The 19,482-nt window shown below is 44.3% G+C and overlaps 1 long non-coding RNA gene across 1 annotated transcript in view; it reads right to left on the minus strand.

Annotated features, from left to right (window-relative positions):
• Positions 1–789: 789 nt before the first annotated feature.
• Positions 790–19,482, minus strand: part of LOC142584449 (uncharacterized) — a 116,291-nt gene continuing 97,598 nt past the window's right edge. Inside the window, exon 3 of the long non-coding RNA XR_012828792.1 lies at positions 790–902. This is a non-coding gene — a long non-coding RNA (uncharacterized LOC142584449). The remainder of the gene's footprint in view (positions 903–19,482) is intronic.

Consider the following 19,482-nt stretch of genomic DNA (forward strand, 5'->3'; position numbering starts at 1 on the left):
CAGCCCTTGTTGTAGAACGCCGGCATGCGCAGGCCTGTGCTATCGGCGGCGGCCCACGTGGGAGTACCTTGCACTGTGATCGTAACTGTGCTTTCTGTATAGTGTGTCATACTATCCTGCCGTGACAGTAGGACTCTTCTATTAGTCTACATTGACTATTATTGTGTATAACATATTCCGTCTTCTTGTCAGCCGTAGGACTATAGACATAATTGAACACTCGACAGAGTAATCTTTCTTACTTTATGACAACGCCGTGATCCAGAGTCTTGTGGCATACTTTTCTCTGCACGTATACATATAGCTACTGACGCGATTTTCGCGGGAACATTTCTTACGTTCGAATCGACATACCGCCGCCCGAGAAATTACTTCAACCAGACTTAATTATCGTTTACCATACATTTTCAACTATGTGAAAATATCTATGTCTTTCTCTTTGATTTCTTGTTTCCTGCCTTGTTAGATTTGTCCTTTCGCCCTTTCTTCCCTCCCTGTCTCTTATAGGTCACTCCTTCATTTCCTTTATCACATTCCTTTTTTACTAGTAGAGTCTTCCTTTGCTCAATAGGCGGCAACGTTGGCTTCCGGCTTACAAGTTAGGGGTGCTGGCGTAGTCACCTAAGTTCAGCTCTACAAGGCTTGTCTACTGTTGTGTAGCCCTCACATCTTGCTTTAAACAAACAAGCAAGCGAATGAAAGGAAACTGTAATGCAAGCAATCAATGTAGCTTCCCTCTGAGCCTTCAAAGTGATCATGCATCAAGAAAAGGAAGATACATACACTCTGGTAATTGGTGCTCTACACGGTCGGAGTGCAAATAGCAGAGTTCAAACAGCAGGGAGCTCTCGCTAAAAAGAAGTGACGCAATGGGCCGTCTTGCAGTACAGCGCTCACGGGGCCTGCGTAACGAACAATAAATTGCTATATACCAAGATATCGATCGATGTCATGCTTTTTATTAAGCTCCTAGGACTAGCGCCCCTCCCGCACAGAAGACGGCGTGCTATTTATATTACTTTGAAAGTGGTGTCGCTGAGCACATAAACTTAGATCATGTTGCTTGCTCTAGTGTAATACGTATACCAGCACATATCATTATACCGGTTCATATTACGAAAAATCATTGCGTGAGCCATATTTATGTTGTCGCTAAAAATACGTATATACGACACAGACACACACACAAAAGCGCCCGTATGCTCTGCCGCCTGCAGTATGTTGAACTTGAACTCAACCACTGAAGCTGTCGTCGGTGTGACGGCCTAGGTAGAATCGGGTAACAGTTCCTCGCCGCTTATGTTGAGAAGTGAAGCCTTCAGAAAAACCTAAAAGACAACATGGCAGAACAAGTTTTCCTGCTTGAGAGGGAAAATAATTATGCCTTATTACCTCAGCATTGGAATAAAAATGGGCAAATTGCTTAATTAGATTCTCTCGACGGGCTTGTTAGTATATTCTTGAACGTTCTTTGATGATAGACAACGTACGGCCTTAGTGTGCAATCCACGGGTAACGAATGTTAACTTCCGGAGCGTCCTTGTACAGATATAACTGTTAAAGACACTTCATCTATATTGTGTGGAATCTGTCGAACCTGTCATCCCTATCATGAAGGTTGCTTGGTACAAGAAGGTCGCGGGGAAAAAGCAGCAATTGCTTTTGTGCCACTTGTCAACGCTCGTCCTATGTCGTTCTACCTCTGTGTGTTCCGTTGTTTCTGTGCTGATTAATAGTTATGCATCCTTTTTAACTAGCCCATTTTTCTACCTTACTACCTCAGTGCAATTTCGGCTTCTACAACGTGGAATTTCGACCGACAAATAGGTGCTACTGAAAGCATCTCTGCAATGCATAGTCAAACAGTAAATCTGCACTGTAATGTAAACATGTACGCATAATATCTGCTCATAGGTATTTCTAAAATAAATAAACAGCGTAATGAAATGGCGCAGTTTTCCAAGCTTCTTCGAATTGGTTTTGTTTCCTTTATTTTGTCCTGCAATGTTTGGACGCAATCCTTGGCGTGTGTCACTGGGTACGTGCTTATACATGGCCAGTGTGTCAGATATTAATGTGACACGAAGGGTAGATTAGCATCTAAGGGTACTTAGATATGTGCCATACTTCTCTGTGCACGTACCTCTCCTCACCATTCTTCCAATGAATAACATGAAACTTGGCATTCACCCTTGTGGCATTGCTGCGCCGCCGTCTTGCGGTATGCATCCCCTTGAACTGCTGTTCACATTTTAGCATAGCTTGCGAATGGTGTAGCGCTGCATCATATTAATGTTCTGACTCTGGAGTGCACAAAAAAAAAAGTCACATTGCATGACATTACACATTGAACGTCCCCATTGAGGTAAGAACTGTAAATCTCCCCGCATGCACCCGGAACCATAGTATCCCTCGTTTCACATAGTTACACTTTCCAGGAAACTCTCGTAGTTGTAAAAGCAGAAAAAAAACGCATATTAGAGTTCGTTTTCTTTTCTTTTTCTTTCTTTTTCTGGAACTGTTTCGCTGTTGTATGGCCTACAAACATTGCCTGATTTGCATCGTTGTTGTATGCGCTGCCTACGGATCCTACCGAAGCGTAAGAAAGGAACATACTCTCTGGTATACATAACCTAACCCTTTCGAACCGACGAGAGCAACGAGTCGAAGGCTCGAGACCAGCGAACACGGCTTTTACAGGTGGCCACTAGAGGGCGACACTTCGCTTTACGAGCCAGGCCAGAAGTAGCTGTGTTAGTCCAGGTCAGTGTAATGGCCGAGCCGTAAAATGAAGCGAAGTGCCAGGACACCTGCAATCTGCCGGCCACTGGCACACCTGTCGACTTCCTATATATGCATCCTTTTCTTGCCTCCTGATCGCGTACCGCTCGTAGTGGCAGCAAGTGGCTAGTTCTTACGTTGCAGCTGGGACTTGCCTCCAAAGACACTAAGGGACGACACGTTTGCTTCGTTCGTAGCCCGGCGGGTAAATGCACCTGCAGTAGTCTCACGTAATAGTTCAATAGTAGCCTCTTGCATGGGTGAAAGAAGCGTTAGCCGACAGGCAAAAAAAAAAAGCACATTCTCAAAAGAAAGCGCGGAAAGGGAACAGTCGCGTTTCTACAGTTCTTAGTCGAAGCTCGGGGTGAGACCACGGAGTTAGAGGTAGCCCTCTTTACGACTGTCAAGAGGCGGACCTTTTTATGGGCGGACTGGACAATAAGAGGTCAACAAGTGTGCGTGTATAGCACCAACACAATACACTCTTCGCAGAGGGTCGCCTGTGTTACTGGAATGCTTGCTTCTTTGTATCACTGTTTCCTTTTAAATGGCAGGATGAAGGTGTCGACGCTCTACATTTAAATATTTTCACGCGCTGGGCGACGAAGAATTATTGCCGTCTTTTCTCGACAACACGTTTCTAAACAAGTATTCAGAAATACTTTACCTTCTTGCTTTTCTCTTTCTCAATGTCTACCATCAGAAGGAAAGGTAAAGTGTGCGCGCGGTTCTCTAATCATGTTGTGACTCATTAATTAATCGACCAGGTCGAATTGCAGTAATAAAAGAGCGTCTCTATTTCTCTGAACCATATATTTAAGGACGTGCTGCATACAAACGTCATGCGAGTATATTCTTAGGGCTAATATACGCGCCGAAATATGAAACAAGTTGCTGCTTCTCTTTTATTCTAACTGACTGTAAACATTTATGAAATTAACAGCATGTTATATTAAAGCGAAACAATTTTAATCGAATCGTCGCATGCTTCTCGTTCTGATTCCCCACGGCTCTTTCATCACGCACTGGGTGGCATGCTTTTCGCTGCTTCTTAATTTCTTGTATCGCTCTTCGCTTGTGCTTTTAAACACCGGACACTTTTTATGTTCGCACCTCCGGCGACGTCCTGCCAGACGTCCTTATCGTAGCCGGACCAACGACTTTGGCCTGGCGCGGCAGGACACGAGGTCGTAGATTCGATCCCAACCGCGGCTGCCGCATTGCAATGGGGGAGGGATGCAAAAAAATCCCGTTTACCTTGCTTTGGGTTCACCCCAAATTCACTCAAGGAACCGCAGGTGGTCAAAAGTAGCTCTGAGTCTCCCACGCAGACGTCCCTCATAACCGACGGGGCCGATTCCGGTTGTAAAACTAACTCCACACTTTAATTTTTATGTCGGAGCTGGCATTAATACTGGCGCAACTTCGAAGCCTTCTCTGTCTTTAACTTTCCATACTCAAACAATCTCGAGGCGTCCTTACCAGGCTCGGCGAGCGCAGTTTCAGTGTTCAATGACTCTTATTCAGAAATTCATTAGCGACAGGTATTTATACATTTCGAGTCCCGCTCTTTCCTGAATTTCAGGCAAGTACTGTGCACTACGAGTGTTTTAGTCGCGCTGATATACTACGAATATATATACAGAGCGATCCAAATCACAACACACTAGAATGCGCACGTCTGTAAAAAAAAAAAAAAAAAGAGTGCGCGCTTTATCAGTTGCGTCATTCTGAATAAAACCTGTACCCGATCTCGGGTAGGCACTGCACGACTCAACCGTGAAATTGAAGTTGCTGCAACGATTCTGGAGAAATAATTACCTTCCGCCAGGGTCGCATCGATCGGATCAGCAGCCGCGCTTGAGCACTTTTGCCTCGCGTCCATGCATGGGTCGTGTCATATTTGAAACGGTGAATGCAGCGCGCCGACACAAAGCGGTTTGCGACGTGTCACTTTAAATCGAATAATAACGTACTTCTTTTAGGCTTTTAATGCGGTCGAGCGGACACGAATAGGGAGCTGGTTATGTAATACCGGTAGTGCTTCTCGGGAACTCCAAGAGAGCTTCAAAAGTAAAGCACAGTATTTGCTTCATAAAGCCGTGTATCAAAGTGAAGCACCGTTATCGTTTTATGACTAAATCACGCAAGCAACAAAGCGACTTACTGGGACACCACATCGCACGTTGTACTGTACATTGCACGCTTATGACCAAAGCATCAGCACGCAGTTGTGCCTTTGCGTTTTAGCCATAATACTGTAACAACAGTCCTTACCAATTGTCCCAACTGACGTCGTTACTTCTTTCGAATTGTAGACAGAAATATTTCAGATTTGAGTGTAGAACGCTCACACCGCAAGAAATTTTGTGCCTACGCCGACGCATATACCTTAGGAAAGGCCCTCAAACTCGCATCAGGCCAGGAACGTAGCTCCCGGTTGCCTGAATTGCGGCGTGTTTGTCAGTGGGAAGTCGGACTGCCGAAGACTAAGCGCAACTTCGAAAAACAAATCGGTAAATAAAGGTGGGTCTCATATGAATTGCACCTCATGTAGAGTTTGAGACTCTTTCTTTATAAGGTTCTTGTTCCTTAAACAGACATTTTAAAATATTTATCTGCAGTGCGGTAAAAACAAGAGTTAATTTAATTCTCGGCGTGGTCTCCAAGGGCAGCTGGCATTCATGAAAAGTTGGAATGCATAGACTGCGACGTCGTACATGCTTCATTCTCTTCACGAGAAACTGGGCCTGTGGGGCATGCAAGATAAAGCAGACAAGAGTGGTGTCGTCTTTCTTATTTAGGCAACAAAGGCCAGTGAATAAACAAGGAGTATCCAAAAGTCAGCGTTGCAACTGGGCAAGGAGGAAAACTTCCAAATGTATAGTTACCGTCTGTTTCCCCAAAGCCACCGGGCAGCTTACATAAGCCGACGCTTGTCGAATAACCCTTAGACCTCCTTTCCATTTCCGGTGCTTAGCGAAAGCAGAGTAACATGAACGACAGTGGAGAATGGCTAAGGAAGTCGACATGCAGAAATGGATTCGGGGATTGGGCACAGAATGGCCACCATGAAGACAAATTCGGATAGACAGTTTGAATCCTTCGGTTTTCGATCCCACTCTAGTATAGCTGTGCGCCACAGGACTTTATCGTTAAGCAGACCAAATCGTTCTGTACGGACGCTTAATCCCCAAAGTACGAGTAACAAAGGGAAGTTTTTCGGTAGAGCACCTTACTGCAATTTGTGTTGACGATTTTCTTCCCAGGATACAATGAGCTTTCGCACAAAGCCCACAGCTCGAGTCACATGGTGGTTTCACGTGGACACTGAGTACAGCAAACAATGTTGCACGCTATCTAACTGCTAGAAAACAAGAAACACGGCATCGAAATGCCACGGCATATATTGTTATTTGATTTTCTGTTGCGAATACTACACTATCTTTACTATCTTTCCTGATAAAAACAATCGCATGTCAAAGGATACCCTCAAAAGGAAAGACGAATATATGTTTTTCACAATGTAGACGCAACACGAAAGCAGATATATACAGATGAGTACTGTTTTCACAATGGCTGAACGTTTGTTACCCCGTTTTCAGGTGAACAGCGTTTGCTTAAAATCTCTCGCTTATTATCATACATTACAGCAGAGTCATGCGTCCTATACTATGAAGCAACGAAGTTCATTGCCGAAAGCGACGACGTGAGAGCTGGGTTGTTTGCTTGGACAGCGAGTCGGTGCCAGAACTTCTGAGTAACATAAGCCGCGCCGAGACTTCGTGTATACATACCAATTACTGTTTCAATTGCGGTATATGTGCACAGCGCGCCATCTTGTGGACATGATGCTGTATATCAGTGGGTGCCCATCCACATTGCATTACACAGGAACGGCCAGACAGACGAGATGGTAAAACGGGCCTGAAAACGGCGAAATGTGCGTTATTTCTCTCTTCAGCCATGACATAAGATGACACATCGTGAAAAAAAAACTGCCCATGGAATGGTCTTTGACAAAGTGGCTCAACGATACAGCGAAAAAAAATTTCCTTGTGCAGTGAACTCTGAGCTGAAATTCATACTTTTCTGGGAAACTACCGAGAGACGTAAAAACTTAGTTTTATCGACTTTGGCGAGATGCAGCCGCCAACAACCACTTCCTAAAATAGGACGCACTGAATCGGCATCATGTGCTTGTGGTGCAGTAATTGAGGACATAGTCACCTGCGCTGTTAACTTGTCTGTCCCATGCCCAGGAACGACGAAAAGTTGTGTCAAGTTTGTAACAATGGGGATTCACGCGCTCTCTTTATGCGCTGTTCTTCGACCGTGGCATTTTCCAGGCATTGCAAGAAAGACATTATGTACTGTGCGGAATGTTTCTTTTTTCTTTTGTGCAACCTTACTTCAATGTTTTGATAGTGTATATGCGTTAGAACTTATTTTTTTTATCCTATTAGTTTTGACTATGTACTGAGTCTGAATGGGCTTGAACGTTGACTGTTTTTTTATTTCCACGTCACGCTTAAGTGCGACATCACATCACGTACCATTTGGTTCTTTTCTTCATTTTGTTATGTTAATCAGTATTTCTATTTAGTAATTTTCATCATGCATAACGACTTAGCCCAAGTATAATTGAAATGTAGTAGCGGTAGGCACGTGCTTCCGACCTCTTCAACTGACTCCCTGGTTAAATTTATCCAAGAATCTCTGTTTGTGCAGTACATTTCTTATTAATTCACGAGGGTCTATCAAGAACGGCGGGAGCACGAGCTTTCACAAAAAAGGGTGCGCATCATTCCTGTGATAAGTGCGCCACGAAGGCCTACAATGAATAGGCGTGGATGAGGCACTCGGTATTCACTCGAGTGCCCGCCCCACAGCCTGCAGACTAATCTAAGGAAGGTATAGGAGAAATTAACTCTGATTCCTTAATGTTTGTGCTGTAGTTGAGGGAGGGCACACTTTGAAAAGGAAGCTCATCAGCCGACGTCATGGGTACGTGGAAGCTGCACTGCCGTTGGGAGAGAACGCAAGGCCAGAGCGAGATGTACTGTGATGAATTTGTTGAGCCTTCAATGTTGATTGTTAAGCGGAGTCATGGTGGCATCCGCTATTCAAGAGAGAAAAGGAGAGAAAGGAGAGGAAGAGGAAAGATAGCGAAGTTAATTAGAAACTGCTTGGCTTTCGTATGAACATGGCAAGTGTCCTGGTACACACGCAATAAAAGAAAGAGCTGTACCATTTAACTAGCGGCATCAGAACTTTCTCAGTCCTGGTTAACCTCCCTGCCTTTCATTTATCATTTGCTCTCTCTCTCTCTTTTCACAGGCCAACATAAATATATTGTGCACTGTAAAACGTGATGTTTCCCCAGAGGCAACTGGTCTGATATTTATACTTTTCTGGGTAAGTATGGAACTCTTAATAGAAGTGGACGTTACAAGCATGCTATACACTGGAGATTGAGAACATCGGGTATATGAGTAACGAACAGGAATCAACCGACGATCCATGTTCCGCACTTGATAATCTTGCGAGCACATGGCCCGCATGTATAAACGACCGGCAGCCAAAGTCAATACATCAATGTCGAGTCTCGTCTGTTTACCGAGGATATCTTCGGGTACTCACACCGTCGACTTCAGCTCAATATCAATATCGGCGTAAGATATTCATCAGCCTTCTCGGCACAGCGGTTCCCGTATTTCGCTACCGAAGTAAATACGAACCTGCAGAAGATAAAAAAAAAACTGTGAATGACAGCCCACGATCGCTCGTTGTTTGCAGGTTTTATTCAGGGCGAGCACCGTAGCCTGGAGAAATCATTTTCTTTCCTTTTTAAGAATTTAGGAGACGGTTATTAGAAATATGTAATAAAAAAGAACAAATTGCGATAGCAATTATGTGAACACTCCAGGCAAATTTAAGCCAAAGACATCGTCATTGCCGCGATTATTCGTGTATATATATATATATATATATATATATATATATATATATATATATATATATATATATATAGTGAAGCATAGAATCACAAGATCCGGTACAGAAATAGTTCAGAATAGAAGCACCTATTAAAATAACAGGTCTTTAGGGAAATTTCGGCCGGGGTCTGGCCTGATGAGGGCCGGACCCTGGCCGAAACATCAGTACAGTCCTGCTATTTGTTTCCTACGTGCGTCTACTCTTTGCACTATATATATATATAATTTCCCTTGTGCAAGAGACATTGCGTAGCTGCGAGGGCACTCTCCCGTCTACCGTGCAGCACTCGGCCTTGTGCAGCGTCGCTGCAATATGTCGCATCCGCAGATAGTTCGAAGACCTTTCGGCGAGCCGTCATCGTTGTCGTTGCCCATCCAACTAGTGACTCATATCCACTACGGGGGATTAACCACGAAATTGATGTATTCTTGCAATTTACGACCACAAGTAAACTTTCAGTACTGATTAATGTAAACGTTGTTAAAAGGCGAAAGTACCTGTTAAAACAAAACAATAATAGTAGGAAGAATCGAAACCTTACTATGGTCAGCTTTGGGTCCTCGTCTTCATTTACGCCACTGTCCAACTGTGTAGGACTCGATCAGGAGCATCTCAAACTACGGGTTTCTCTCCTGTAGCCCTTTCATGGCTGGAGCGGAAATAAAGATGGATTTATTAATTGATCGATAATTAAAAATTACACAAAGCAGGATAAGGTACACATTTAACAGGGCAATTGGTTGGACTGCATAGGAAATTCGTGGACGTTGCAGAAAACATCCCTGTGGCTCCAACTCGGCGACAGGGATACACTAAATATTTCGAGTGCAACGTTCAACCTTGCTATCGCTGTGAGTGCTTCGTCCAAAAGCAGCAGTTTCATTTTGCCAAATCAGGTCATATTGCACGATACTTTTTGTAGGCTCACGTCTCAGACTTCGGGCGTAGTTCGCACTGGAGACACGCGCGTACGCCTGTGACTGCTTACAACTGAAGTGTCGCGTTTCTTCGAGAAATGCGCTCTATTAATCATCTGGTAAAAGGAAATTGATTTTACTGCTCTTGAAAAATCGTCCAGGCTTTGGCCGATTGTGACAGTAAACATAGAACAAGACAACGAAGAATTTCAAAATTCAAATGCCAAGAACGGGGAATCAAAAGAAATTGAGAGAGAGTTCTAATCTGTGGCGTAACATTTACCAGATTCCTTTGCTTTCTCTTAATTATTTAAAACTTTTTATTTCTTCTCCTTTTTGCAATGCTGAATATTGTAATACGCATTACCTTATTTAACTAATTATTAGTTTCAGTCGTACATTTACATTTTTATTATAGTAGTTTATCACCTGATTCATGGCCTATCTTTCACAGTCGGTTCGTGGAAGCGTTGAAGAAAATCATCATCATCATCATCATCATCATCATCATCATCATCATCATCGTCATCATCGTCATCACCATCAAATTATAATATTTGCAAGGGAAGAATAAGTGTGGTCGCTCAAGACCAGCACGCTGGCCTAGGCTGAATCGTTCCTTCCGACATCGTCGTGACTACAGCATCCCATTGCCCTTACCTGTCAAAGAGCAAGGAAGCGAGGATTCTCAGGAAAAGAGAGATTAGAATACAACTTATACCTTGCCAGCAGGAAAAGGCGCGCTTTATAACTGCATTTTATAGGCTTAGCAAAACTGGATTTGCGAGGAGAGTTGGACTATTTTTCGATGGCGACAAGCGGCGAGCCAATGAGTTCGTTTCAGAAGGTTTAGAAGACGGTGCCATTGTTTCGTTATTTAATTAAATTATTAGATATAGTAAGGCAATCTGCAGAATGCGAAGTTCCGAAGTGCGTTAGCGAAAGCTAATGTTGGTTGGAACGAAAGTCATCTGCTCACTGCAAAATAAATATCTGAATATGAATGAAAGGAAGAGCAATCTTAAAATTAAGAACAGCCACGAAAATAGCGTGTTGGCTTTGTTCTGTAGGGACCAGCAAATGTACGAAGTTGCAAGAACGAAGACGAAGAAAGCAAGTTTTTCAGTTTATCTAAACTCAAGAACTTTAAAGCGTCGGTGTTGACTAACACTTCTATAACTATGAAGATTTGCCAGCTATAATGCACCAAGTCTTCTTAAGGAAACCGCGCCATTAATTATATAGTATCTCGTTAGCAGTGACATGAAGAAGCCTCAAATATATTTTTGTGTTGCTCTTAATTAATTATAGGTTACAGTTAATAATTAATTGACTTCAATTATTATACTTACGGCGGGTGTGTAATCACTGTATTGAAGAACACACTCGAAAACAATAATTTCAAATATTTTCCTCATGCTACCGCTTGCGGGGCTCTTTTTTCCTCGTGTTCAAAAGAGACCCCGTGAAATATGATAAAATAAATAAAATCATCAAATTCTGCTATATTGTCGAATTCACCATCTTGTCTGTTCTGATTAGCTCGCAGGGCTGCTACGCTCTCTCTGATTGGCTCAAAACGCCGCGATTGCAGAATTTGACAATATGGCGGAATTGGCCAGTGTTCACAATAAGTCCCATCCCGGCTTCCCGTTTACACGCCAGAGCGCACTGCACACCTCATTTAGGACCTAGCGAGGGAATCTGAAACACGCAGCTTTTACGCGCCAGAATCTTACGGATAAGCCGCATATGTTGTGGTAATAAGGTCACCACAGGTGCTCGTTTCAATCATGCTGATATCGATTAAATAATTTATACTTTACACTCTGTGATTCAGTATAGAAGCTTAAGAAACAGGTATGACGAGAACTTTGGCACGTGAGCGCTAGCTTGTGCTTCTCTTTTACAATAAAAATGAGCGGTGATATTGCTTCAAAGTTCATTTTCATACTTACGAGAATGCTCTATCATCCAGTAATGCCTTATGGTAACTTTTGAAAGTACAGTGCTCCATTACTCTTGCGTAAGAGCGCTGCTAAGAGGTAGGACCAGAAGCGCGTTTTTGTGCGTGCTTGTGTGAGCGAGATGCATTCTCAAATGCAGTCTTATGCTCTATACTAAGTCGCCTAGTACACTGACTACTTTGGGGATGGAAAAGCCGACCAGTCGTACACCATTTTTGTAGTAGTGTAATTGTACCACCAACTTCCACAGAATCCGGACAAAAGTCTCAAACATAGCAACATAAAATAAATGAAATCACTCTTATCTGCAGAACAGCCGATGCTCTTGCTTTTTACTGCCCCGCTGCTTCTCGTCCACTACACCACGCTCCAGTGCAGACCAAAGGGGGCAGTCCTCGGCTGTTCCCGTTCTATTGTCATCTATGCTGCCATCTTTCCCAGATATCTGACATGCAATCAACCAAAGCAAGTTAAAGCAGAGAAACATGGTCATCTCCTTTCTGTGGGCAGCGACAAAAGTTGGTACCCTTACATGTTTGACCGCGAGCAGCGTCGCGGTCACTCACGAGTTGAAAGAGCAGAAAGAACTCGGCAGAAAGGGATATCATTAAGACATCGCGCGTGTACCCCACTCAAGGACGTGGCTCTTCCTCGACAGCATCCTTTGCGTTGTCGAGGAAGAGTTGAAATACTACCCTGAAAGAAAGAAAGAAATAAATAAATAAATAAATAAATAAATAAATAAAAAAGAAAGAAAGAAGTGTAGGAGCTTTGATCAGGGTTAGAGCAGTGATGTTTACGGAAGCGCGACGACATTTCGGAAATACCATCAACGTGGCTGCGCCTTCTAAAATGAATATTTTAAATGTAAAAGTTCAGCGGTGAAAGTCCCCTACCAGAGCGTTTAGATTTTCTGTGCTGTGCGTCAGTAAAAGTAGAAGAGCCGTCATCCTAATGATTCTGCCCTTTCCGCGACTAATGCAAGTGTTTCAGGAAGCATTCGTGTTGACCCAGAACAGCCTTCGAACTACGGATCAGAATGAACAAAAAAGATATCGACGGATATGGAGAGCAGCTATGATAGCTCATGCGAGACTGTCCAAGTGTAACTGTAGAGCGATAGAGCGCAATAAGACTCGTTTAACGGACATCTTAAGCTTCACATGTCGCTTTTACGTAGTTCATGAATTAGTGGCGCGCTTGTCTCCTGTAGGATGATAAGGATGCGATTATTCTCTTACCAACGCTACGGCCGAACGCTTATAACGAAACGTAGCAACTAAGCTATACTGACTAAGCACAACGAACTGGTCGTGGAAGACGCTCTCCAGCCTTCCATAACGTTGGCTCCTAACTGCCGCTTTCCCAGACAGCAAATAACTGATCTTTTCAATTAAGCAACTACATTTCTTCACGATACAGTTGCCTGCGATAAATTCAGTGACCGGCAGTCATCAGGGCGACCATGAACTCTCGTTTTTCTTCCCTCCCTGATCGCAGTTCTCACTCCTCCGTTCTGGCCGTGATAAAATTTACGAGCACTTAAAAGTGCCTTCTGTCCATCAAGCCAATTTGTAACTTTACGTGACGCTCTGAGGGAGAGAGTCATGCTTAGTCAGCCTACCTCTCGGAGCCTATACATCCTAGAGCAGGAAACACGAAATTTTTACGTTGTACGTAAAGATCGTCTTAAGAATTTGCCTTTCCGCGTTCAGAACCCGCCGGGCTGGGTGTGAATGTGTGTTGTCTTGTTTACTATTACTTTTTGTAAACTATAAGTTTGAATATAAACAAGTTTCAGCATTCGCGACGAAGCAGAGTAATGCCTTTTTATCGCCGCCGCGCAATTGCGACGACGCGTCGATATAGATCTGCAGTGAGTTCCTACCATGTCGCCAACAGTGCATGTAAAGCGGCTCCTGTAAAGGCACTCGGTTGATTGAAAAACCACTTGCGCAAACAGCGACGGACTTGCTCGCAGGGCTGTCGTCGATGTGCTCACAGTGCGGCGTGGCTAGTCGCTTTGAAGTGACTGGAACCACGCGCCTGGAATTTGTTCGGAACTTGAAAGGCTCCGAGATAACAATCGATGGAATGCAATCGCGGTGGAGAACCCGAGAGCGCGAAGTTATGTTCTTGAAAAACGGAGAGACGGTATAGTTCAATGCGGCGGGCAGAGCCATCCTCCACCGGACCGGAACAGCAACGGAGCTCCGTGCCCTCGATGGGCAACGATCACTCCCGCCTGAGGTCAGAGGCAAGATCAAGGCGAACCCGATACCGAAGCACATGAGCCATGAACTCCATGAAGGACGACGCAAGGCTCGCGTCGACAGACAGCGCCGACAATTCAAGGGTGACCCGTACGTAACGTACGTGGACGTGGCTGCGTACCCTGTAGGGGGCCTCATCGCGGTAGCCGCCGTGAACGGGAGAGACAACTCCTTGACCCTCGCGGCCTCCGTAAGGGCAGATACCCCAGCTGCGGCTGAGACCATAGCCGCGGCGCTCGTAATAAAGCAAGAAAACAGGGTAGGCAGGGAATTCCATGTCGTTACCGACTCGCAACAGGCCTGCCGTAACTTTACCAACGGACGAACACCGCTGCTGGCGGCTCAGATTCTAGGCCCGAGGCTGCAAGAATACCATCAAATCACGTGGACGCCGGGCCACGCGGGTCTGGAGGGGAACGAAAGGGCGAACGCCCTAGCTCGAGCGCTGATCAACCGAGCGGGGCAAGACCAATCGTCTCGTCAATCCCCACCCTTTACCTTCATGCCCCTGCCGTCCAATTACTGCGACCGACTCGAGATCCAGCGGCTCAACCGCAGGATTTATCCTCCGCCTCACAGAAAGCTCAGCACTGAAGATGCCGTAGCTCTCCGACTTATTCAGACCAACACATTTCCAAACCTACACAGATACAGTAAAATGTTCCCACATACATATCGCGGCATCTGCCCCTGGTGCGGCGACACACCGCCCTACACTCTTCCATATCTTGTGAGGGTGCGGGGGCAAACCTCAACACTTAAAGAGGCCTAGCACGTCATTTGAGCGGTGGGAGGTACAGCTGACCGGCGATACCCTGGCGGGACAAGAAGCTCTCGTCCAGCAAGTACGTCGAGCAGCCATGGCCAGTGGAGTCCTGTAAGGAGGACACAACCCACTCGACCTCAAGAGCAATCACCTCGATGGCTCGAATAAATGTTTTTTTCTCTCTCTCTCTTTTCATACTCCTAGGAAATAGACTCGAAAGTGTACATTCTTGATCGGTTTCTTAACGGTATCTCATTCTTATCAGGAGTTGGTTATGAGATATCCTTTGTTCATTCATATTAACAGTTATTACTGGGAAGAATACGGAAAATAAACAATTGGCGTCTGTGCTAGCTGGGAGTTAGCCACAGGTGTAAGTAATGTACTAAAGTGCCTTCTTTCGCGAAAGGCTGATAACACAGCGAACAAATATTTCCTGCTGGAGGAAATAGATCCTATACACTCATGTGTCATGCATCTTGCAGATCTGCCGATGTTGATTATTGTTGTTATTGTTACTGTTATTGTTGAGTATTGATGTTGTAATTGTTGCTATTCTTTCTTGGTGTTGTTTTGCTAAGGATTCCGTGTGGCACATTGTTCTTTCATAAATGGTTTCGGTTTGTCGGCCGTTTCAGCGGTCGCTGTCTCTGAATATTAAAAATAGAGTATTACAGACAAACATATATACAAAAACATTGAATATTAGAATTTGTGCAATAATCACGTCTCAGTTAATTATGGTGTACTGTAACAGCAAAGGGATCTGGTGAAACGTTTCTTGTCCGCCTTCCTTGAATATGTGTGCAGAGTTCTTTGCAAACAACTAGTCTCTGCCTACTAGCTGACCACGTCAGTCATTTCAATGTGCCACCTTAAATATTTGCTAAGAAAGTGAATTTGCAAAAAATAGTTATTCATCGCGCTCTTGCGTGATTCTAGCACCACCTTTGATGTCTGTAGCAGCGAAATAAATTAGCCCACTACGTTAGGAACTGCTGAACAAAGCTAAGTGGAATATCAATGTGTTTTTCGGCCAGATTTCGGGGTCAAATATTTATGAACCTTTGTCAGTCTCAGAATGTTTATAAAATGCACGTGTCGGGATTTTTAACTGGTTCTAATTGCGTACTTGCAACACGTGAAGCTGTCGTCGTTACAGATATTTAGGAAAAGTTTGACAAAATTGCTGGAGTTTTCTTTTTTTAATTTAAGGGTGTTGAATAACTTCTGAGGCTGTCAGTAAGTTCAGTGCTAAAAAAAAACACACACACTCACAACATTGTTAATGACATTTTTTCCACTTGACTTGCTGGGTATAGGCCACTATAATGTTCTATATAGTTTGCTTATTTCTCATTCTTCATCAGTGTTGCTTCTTCTCTAATATAAAAGAGATCGAAATCCTTAAAAAAAGCAATACAAGCAATCAAACAAAAGACCCAGTTACACAAATGGAACAGGATCATCGTAGAGACAGTATTCACGGAATGGATTCCGTGCAAAATGTTTTGCTGCAACCGGACAAAGGCTCAGCAACCATTTGTCGACATTCATTCGACACAGAAAAGAAACAGTAGGAAAGTGGGCACTGAAGGATAAAGATGTCGAAAGAGGTGCGAGGGGGAAAGATGATTGCTTTTGCCGATGCGAGTAGCGGGCCGGGTCGATCAACGTCTCTCCTCTTTTCCACGTGCTCGACCCCCACACCGTTGACAGCAGACTGGCGCAACGAAATACAATCCTCATACCCGCGGGCCAGCACACAAGTGAGGCTCAAAAGTGCGCAAAAATGCCCCCATCTCTTCCTCAGAGAATGTCGTCGATGACAAGGGCAGTCGTCGCAGCGACGGTCAGGTAATTACGCTCTGAAGCCCTTGTTGTTCATCCCAACGTCTATCACATATCACGGAAGGAAAGAGATATACAAGGAAAGTTAAGTGCACACTTTGTCTAGTTGGCTACCCTACACGTGGAGAGAGAGAGAGAGAGAGAGTGGCAGAACATAAGATTGACAAGGTGCACTAAAGAAGGTGTTGCGTATCTAATAGTAGCAAATGAGAGTGGCGATTTGGGTCCGTTGGTTCTTCATCTTGAAACGAGCGAGCTGCAGCGTGGGCAGGGAACAGTGTCATGAGAAGGCACTAAAGAATGCACACACGTAGCGCTGTTAGCAACAGCAGCCTTTATTTTCAAAGCCTTCTTATTTTGAAGTCTTTATATTAAAATAGTAGGACACGCAAGTCAGGAACTTCAGGAATGTTCTAGCCTCGGAAAACCGACTGGCGGGCCAAAACACTGTAATTACCGACAGCACTTCAATTACACGCATAAAGTAAACCTTGTAAACTAAAATAAGCAACAGTCATCTACGCCTTGTATCTGCGTCTGTCCGTCTACAATTTACTCTCGTCAAGTGCCGACCAGACACGAAACATCCAAACTAGTTAGCAGACACTTTCATAAACGGGCAATGTTAATATAGGTGACTCAAGCTTTAACTTGCGCAACTCTACATGTTTTGGGGGATACGAGTTTATTTTTCAAGCGCCCTTCCTTTCCCACGCATTTAGCTTGTGCATTTCTTCGCCAGTGTAGGAAGTGGCAAAAATGGCATAGTAAACTGCCCGTTGTATTAAATTGTGGGATTTAACATCCACAAACTGCCCTGGGGGCTGTGACAGGCGTCATAGGGGAGGTCTCCGGAATAATTTGACTACCTCAGGTTCTTTAACTCGTACCCAAAGACCGGAATATGGTCTCCGCGGCCCTGTATCACGTTGTATCACCGTACAAGCTGGTATTAATACATAGTCGACGTAACTAGCGGGAAGAAAAAAAAAAGAATACTGCGCCCTCGAAGTTCTCACTTGCTCGTCTTGGGCAACGACGGTGCGCTGTACAACGCTACTGAATAAATAAGAAGGAGGCTCTTGAACGCGGAGCGCGTACCTACGCATAAATAATTGGGTCAGTAGGGATACAGGGCACATGAAGAGCGGCAAAAGACAGACATAACATGCGAAGTGCCACGTTGCGACGCTACAACCTTAGTCGAGGATCAACATTTCGAGTGTAGAGGACGCTCAGACACACGAAGACGAGGACCGGCGGTGATAGATGCGCTCTACGCCATTTTATCTTTACCGATGCGCCTTCTTTGCGCCTGTCGTCTTCTGCGTCGCTTCACTGTGATGTGGAATTTGGTGCGACAGCAACTGTGACAAGTCGCGCAACTGCATAGCACGCACCAGAGGCAGCTTTCACGTAGTCGCGATATTGTTGCGTGCATCTGCAGTCATTTGTTTGAATATATGCCGGTTGTCGCGGCGCACTGAAATCCCGGTGGTACTTTTCCCGAAAAGCCAGTTTTGTTAGTATTATTCCAAACATCTTGCGAGCCTTGTTTTGTGTTTTCATCCTTTATTGCGCCACTGTTGCTGAAAGCTTCCTACACGTCTTAGGCGAGCGTATACCACACTGAATATCCTACTGAAGGCACGCATCGTTTACAAAGTGAGAAAGTGTCAGGTTCTTATAACGCAGCGATATATACATTTTTTTTTTATTTCTACCGAATGTTACGTTGGACAGTCCTGAATTCCTATACGTTTCTTTTATTCGATTCCGCTGCTTTTCTGTCATTTGTCACGTCTAACGTCTAATCTTGTCAAAGTTCCACCATTGTTTGAGGTACGAAAAATTAAGAGTAGTGTGCTGAAGGCAAAACACGTAGGCCGAGAATAATAAGATGTTGTTTGTGCACTTACTTCTCGTGCAGCACGTTATTGCAGACGAGATAGCGGATCTTGTCTTCAGACCACGTGCTTCCGACATCCTTGAATCACCAAGCTCTCGCTTTATAGCAAGTTACAAAACGCGGTTATGCATAAGCGAGGTGACAAAAGGAACCATGAAGGCGGCAGCTACCACTGTCATAAATCTAAGTTTATGGAGGACCGGCGCATTTCCACTAAGTAGGAGCAGTGATTTGTGCAGTTGTTTCATTTTTCGTGTATTCCTTCTATTGCGATCCATTGACCTCAGATACAAAATTCATCGTTATGTGTCGGTCTCGTAAAATGCGGCTGAATTCACTAAGTAAAAACAAAAATGAGTTTATAGACATATAGAATACGTTGACTTTATGGGTCATACTGTTAACCCCTTTCGCTTAACCAAGCAATTGAGATCTAGTATAGGCCAGCCGAATATAATGATCAAAATGAAGTGCATAAATAAAATTAATGCACAGTTCACAGAAAGTTTAAGCAAGCGGAGTACACCACACAATATGTATGATACATATTGACACACGTACTTATCCTTTTCTCGGGGACTGCATTTCACCCACTAACATCTTATCGCTCAGCGCAAGGGGCGCCCGTATGATTACCGGAATGTTATCGATGGTTCTCTCCATTGTCTCTTGCCATCGAAACTTGTGTAATCTTATTGTTTGCGCGACACGAATACACACATTCTGGAAGACACACGGGCACCAGCGATTACTCTGGAGCCTTCGATGGCTCACGTATAAAAGCCGACGCGCTCACCGGCAGATCAGGTTTCGGCGATCGACGACTGCGTTCGCCGTTGTCGTGGCGCTTTGAGTGCAACTTGATTTTGTGCGCACAGGTTTGCCCTTGAAAAAAGTTATTCACGGTTTTGCTGCTGTGTTCTTCAGCGTCACTACGTGACAATATACACAAGACAGGACGCGTTAACATGCAGTTCCTTCGTGACAATGGTTTTTCACTCTTCAATAGCGAGTACTC

The sequence above is a fragment of the Dermacentor variabilis genome, chromosome 6 (assembly GCF_050947875.1).
Source record: "Dermacentor variabilis isolate Ectoservices chromosome 6, ASM5094787v1, whole genome shotgun sequence".
NCBI classification, from domain to species: Eukaryota; Metazoa; Arthropoda; class Arachnida; order Ixodida; family Ixodidae; genus Dermacentor; species Dermacentor variabilis.